At 36.6% G+C, this 6,000-nt stretch overlaps 1 protein-coding gene across 7 annotated transcripts in view; it reads right to left on the bottom strand.

The window, feature by feature from the left end:
- Positions 1-4,723: 4,723 nt before the first annotated feature.
- Positions 4,724-6,000, bottom strand: part of LOC135197935 (MICOS complex subunit MIC60-like) — a 121,725-nt gene continuing 120,448 nt past the window's right edge. For all 7 annotated transcript variants that reach the window (XM_064225207.1, XM_064225208.1, XM_064225209.1 and 4 more), the window contains one exon: positions 4,724-5,486. The gene's annotated coding sequence lies outside the window, so the exon portion shown is untranslated. The remainder of the gene's footprint in view (positions 5,487-6,000) is intronic.

The raw sequence follows: 6,000 nt of genomic DNA, 5'->3' as shown, positions 1-6,000 counted from the left end.
TATTGACAATTTTTTTCAAAGGACATTCTCACCCTTAAAATACGATCGTTAGCTATATACCAAATGCGAGAATGAATAAAAACCCAACAAAATAACAGAAAAACATACTGAAAGGAACACGAAAGGAGAAAACTTGAAGCTTATTGCCCTAAATGGGCAAACTAGATAAGAAAACAGAGATGTAAGTAACGTTGTACCTTGGATACAGTCCCCAACTGTAATCCTATACAACCTTATCTATTCGTTTCGCAAGCTGTGCTTTCAGATCCACCAAGCCTAAAGGCACCCATACATTGAACGATTGTCGTTATCGACCCTCACACACTATTCATACAGTATGAACGATCTCCGCACCGATTTCAGTCTGAACAAAGATTTTGTCTCGAGAAGACATGTCATTATCTCTAGAAGAGATGCGCGCGATAGCATTAAATCGGTAGGCAAACCCATACATTGAACGATCTGTGTATGACAACTTAAGTCGCAAGCCAGCAACCGTGACAGATTCCCGCTGAGATCGTTTAGACACAAAGCTCCGCCCACTTTTGCATCCAGACAAGTCAGTCAATCGTTCAGTGTATGGGGCACAGATATATCTATGGTATGGGGGCCTTAAAGGGCGCATCACATTTTCATAGTTTTTTCTTCTTTTTATAACAAAATTAGCTTTAAAGGTGTCACACCTGTAATTTAGCCCAAGAATTTGTTGTTATTATAATTCCATGTATCTATAGATACCTACATATTACTTAGCCGTAATACTACCAACTTGGCAAAAATTTTAAGTAATGAATTGCTACTGAAAAGAGCTGGGAGAAGATAACAGTAGATAGTACTGCAACGTCTATGGTGGATTTAATCGCGGAATACCACCTCATTCATCAAATATTTTTCAGGTATTAAAGACACTTGTCATATGCAAAATGTTCTGATACTGTCCTTTCTTTTCTTGGGAGCATCTTGCTAGGAGGGTGGAAAGGTGGATGAATGAGAATATGAATGCAGGTACAGTAAAAGTAGGGTGACCAGACGTCCCCAACAGTCCCCGTTTTCAGTTACCTGTCCCCGGTTTTTACTGTGACTAAAAGATTTGATATTGGAAAATAGAGGAAAAAATCGAAAATGTTGACCAAACTGAGAAAATCCATTGTTTGAGCTTAAGCTGGCCTTATGCCAGCACGGGCTCTTGCTCCTAGAGCAGCCCGTAGGACTTTATTCCATTATTGGTAGAGATTAAGCTAGCCTTGTGCCAGCACGGGCTCTTGCTCCTAGTTTTATTCCGTTGTTGTTGAAGATTAAGCTGACCTTATGCCAGCACGGGGTCTTGCTCACAGAGCAGCCAGTAACTTTCATTCCGTTGTTGTTTGAGATTAAGCTGGCCTTGTGCCAGCATGGGCTCTTACTTGTAGAGCAGCCCGTAGTCTTTTATTCCGTTGTTGTTGTTTAAGATTAAGCTGGCCTTGTGCCAGCACGGGCTCTCGCTCGTAGAGCAGCCCGTATTCTTTTATTCTTGTTGTTGTTTAAGATTAAGCTGGCTTTATGCCAGCACGAGCTCTTGCTCACAGAGCAGCCCGTAGTTCTTTTATTCCGCAGAGATGCTGTACATAAGGCGGCATGCGGACGGAAACGTAGTGTCCGTCACGCACGAACGAACAAACAAACTACAGGGCAGAGCCCTACTGAGAATGTGTTTCTTCAGAGCCGAAAATACACCTATAGTTTGACATAGAGGAAACGGATTTACGCGATATATACATTGATGAAAAGGGCGTGAATCGCTCTACAATTTAGTATCTGGAAGAGAAGGAACACACATACGGGGAAAAAAGATATTTACAAAAGTAGGGCGAACATTCGGCCCGAATGTCGTCCTTACAAGTGTACTAGTCAGAAATCAGAATACTTTCAATATTCAAATCAAAACACTGTCCCTTTTGATTATGATCAGCATGAACTCTTATTTTCACTAGTTTAGAATGCCAGGAATAAGGCCTTAGTTTGGGTGAAGTGTCTGGCTGATACCTAAATTTTGCAGTTGATTTATTGGGTGTTCTTGATCTCAGCTACTTTGATCAGAGAAAAAAACTAATTTTTAATTAGTTTTAATCTTATTCAATTCCTTTGCAATTTAGAATAAATAAGAAGAGAAACTTTTGAATGCTGCTTTATGTATGTTGAGGGGACTGTCCCGGTTTTAGTTTTTCCAATACAAAACCACGTCATGTTTTGGAGGTTTTTGCGCCTCTGAACTATACCGAAAATGTCCCCGGATTTTCTCTCGGAAATCTGGTCACCTTAAGTACAGTAAAAGGAATGACAGACGATGCAGCTAGGGGCCGAAAGGATGCTGCAAAGAACCTTAGTGGTGCCTACAGTGCACTGCATGAGATCCACTGATGGCTCTATGCTACCCACTACAGGTCTATTTACCAAATCATCAGTTCATCAGTAGGCATTTGCCTTGCTCTTCCAAGACACCTGTGTGCAGTGACCTTCCATAGCATCTACCACTCATGGGTGTTGAATGATCTTTTAAGGCTTAAAACAAGTGGACAGTACTTTCTACCGACTTTTTAATTCTGGATGTTGTATAGCATATAGAATAAAATATAGAAATTAGGCCTAAGGCCAAGCGCTGGGACCTATGAGGTCATTCAGTACTGAAAAGGAAATTAATAGTAAAAAAGTGAAAGGTGTAACAGGAGGAAAACCTCGCAGTTGCACTATGAATCAGTTGTTAGGTGAGGGTGGAAAGTAAGAAGGAAGGAAGAGAATATGAACAGAGGTACAGTAAAAGGAATGAAAGGGGTTGCAGCTTTGGGCTGAAGGGACGCTGTAAAGAACCTTAAGTAATGCCTACAGCATACCGGATGAGGTGTACTGACAGCAATAACCTCCTACGGGGATATAGCCCTCAGTTAATTTAATATCTTTACAACAAATCATAAATCAGCTGTGCGTTGGCAACCATATGACATCAAACGCTTTGGGATTCTGACCTCCTGCTGATTGTTAGAATCTAATAAGTCATAAAACAACCCTACAATATTTCATACGGTTGAACATTGAAGATATATCGCAAAGTTAAAGCATTTCTTTGTCATTTCCAGACCAAGCCAAGATGTCATTTGCACTTATCACCTTACAGACAAATTTTATCTACAGGGCACATTGACTTTGAAAAGGTAGTCATACAAAATCTCCTCATGGTGAAAATGTAGGTGGTAAGGGGCTGCTATATTTTTATGCAAAACACAGTATATAATTCAAAGAGAAGTTTGAACCACATTCCAGAAGGTTCAAGTCCAAGATCAGCCTCACGATTCATCGTCTAAACTTGTCTCAAATGACACTGCATCCTCAATATTTCCTCTACAATCAGTGTTAATTATGAGACAAAATCTACCCAAATAATAACTGTTTGACTTGTGTGATTAAATAATCATATGGAACCAACAAAAAGATAGTTTTGTATAATCTTCAACCTTCATGATCAAAAGGTCACTCATAGTGTAAGGCAATATATAGTGTGTACTGCTTTGTGAAAGGACTACAAATGAAATGATGCACTGGATAGGTAAGCCATAACTTCAACATGCATGATTGTTCTATAGTTACTGTGACTGGCAACTTCTTCATTGAGGTCAGATTTGTTTTACCTAGTGGGTTGTAAGATAGTAGTTACACTGTAGAGTAATTTTCTTGACAATGAAAACTTGTGGTAGTTACCAAAAGATAATTTTCATCAAAGTGGCAAGTCATTTAAGAAAATTACATATTACAGTTACATAAACATACATTTTTTCCATCACATAACAAAAAGGATTTGTTCTTCAAGCACAGGTAAAAATTGGAACAAGAAAGATAATGGTGAACAGTTAATACAGGACGGATCAAAAGGAACTGATAAAAAGTACAAGGCAAAAACTAATGTGGCTGGGACTAGAGGAATACTAAAAGGGACTCTTAGTACTTTCTAGTGTGTCACATACAGCACACATCATGCAGTAGCCCAATATGTAGTAAGAAACACCCTGACCATAAAAATAAAAACTTCATGTTAAAGAAAAATATCCAAGTATCAATAAACAGAAGAATAAAGGGCAACACAGGTCACAAGTTATGCTACAGGAGAGTACCAGTAAATGCCCAAGCTGAGTAGTCTGTAGCTACAATTTTGGCTACAGTCCTTAACGATATCCCTTCTTCGCATAGTCATTTACTGAGAGCATAAGGAGAATAAGAGTACTACTAAGAGTGTAGCCATTCTTAAAATATCTATGTACGTAATTGCATTTCATCATGACCATGGTTATAAATTAAATGCCCAGTAGTCATATAGATTTTTATTTATTAATTTAATTTAAGATAAGCTTATAGGATAGAATTTTCTGAACAACGGAGTATCTAATTTAATCAGTGAGTATTAGGTAATTTTTACTTCTATTCTGCTTTGTAGAAAAATCTGACTAGGTTTAGGAGTCACAAAAACTGGGAAAAAGGGTAGAATGGTAACAGGCAAACTTTGGGCATGAAAACCAAGACTTCTCAAGTAATAAACAAATTATGAGGGCAAGAGCCTTATAATAAAAATAAACAAGACACTCTACTACAATATAGTGGACCAGCAAAAGAAAATAAACAAATGGCTTGTTACCAAGTAGACACCTGCTATATCCTGGAAACAAGTCTTTAAGCAACTAAGGAACAATAAAACTTCATCAACGTTTTGCACTTTAATCTTTTACAGAATATGAACAATATGTACATATTTCACATGTTCTTAACAAGCTGTATATAAAAGAAATGTCCCTTATATCCCAGAGAAAGTTAGTTGCATTGTAAATAAAAGAGAAGAAGTAAACCCACACTGTTGGACTACCAATCCTGTTTATAATCCATTCATCTCAAACTTGTAACAATTAAAGATTTTCACAATCTGATACAGGTTCACTTGGCTCTCTCTCCTTTCTCACCCAAAATCTTCAACCAGCATCCAATATCTATGATTCAAAATGCAGTATTTCATTATATAATATATATTTAAAATTCTTTCCGTAATTTTTGTACTTGGAACATGCAATTTTATAACAATTTACAGGCTAAAAATTTTTATTTCTTTAACAAAAAGAAAAATGTGTTAATCTGAAATTATAATCTCCATAGTATATAAAAAAAACCCACAGCCCTTAGAAATTAAATTCATATTTCATTACATAAGATTTTCCCAGTATTAAAAAGTAAATCAGCTTTCATGTGCATATGCTGAAAGTGTTTCTTTTATTACAAGTTTTTATTCCTAAATTTCATTTTTTGATGTCATCATCATAGTCATCACCATCATTTTTAATGCTATAAGTAGGTTTTCCAATGACCAAGTTACACGTTCTTCTCCATGATTTTCTGGGCCTTCTCCCTCATCATCGTCCTGCTACTGCCTTATCTACTGCTATTCTTCTTTAACTTAAGATAACTTATCATCCAAACTGCATAAAAAAAAAATGGTAAACTTGAAGTACAGTATAACTTTTGCAGCCTTTGATCATATAAAAATGTCAAGAGAACATTGTACTATATTTATATCTCATTTTATCTGTAAAGACGTAGAACTTAACAAATTAAAAATGAAAATGGCATTCCATGTTACACCATCTGTTAAATTGCTAATGGCATGGGCTTGTTAATTAATTTGAGAATTAATAATGCTAGATGTTCTCTCATAGCTAAAATGTCAGCATATGTGCTAGGTACTGGGAGGACATTTACTGGTTAGCTGTGAACTAGAACCACACATACTACAAAATACAAACCAAAGAAATTCTGTATAAAGCAGGTTATAGTATTATTAAAAATTTATCCCATTTCGATTACACTAATATTACTCTGGATACTAACATACCCAAATACTAGTATAGTTTTGCTCTCTGAAAAAAGAAATACCTCACATTACCAGTACTCTTAATTCAGTTACCTCTCACAAATTTGTCTTTCCATTCATTT

This window comes from Macrobrachium nipponense, chromosome 21 (assembly GCF_015104395.2).
Source record: "Macrobrachium nipponense isolate FS-2020 chromosome 21, ASM1510439v2, whole genome shotgun sequence".
In the NCBI taxonomy this organism is placed as follows: domain Eukaryota; kingdom Metazoa; phylum Arthropoda; class Malacostraca; order Decapoda; family Palaemonidae; genus Macrobrachium; species Macrobrachium nipponense.
This window is presented reverse-complemented; position numbering and strand designations above follow the sequence as displayed.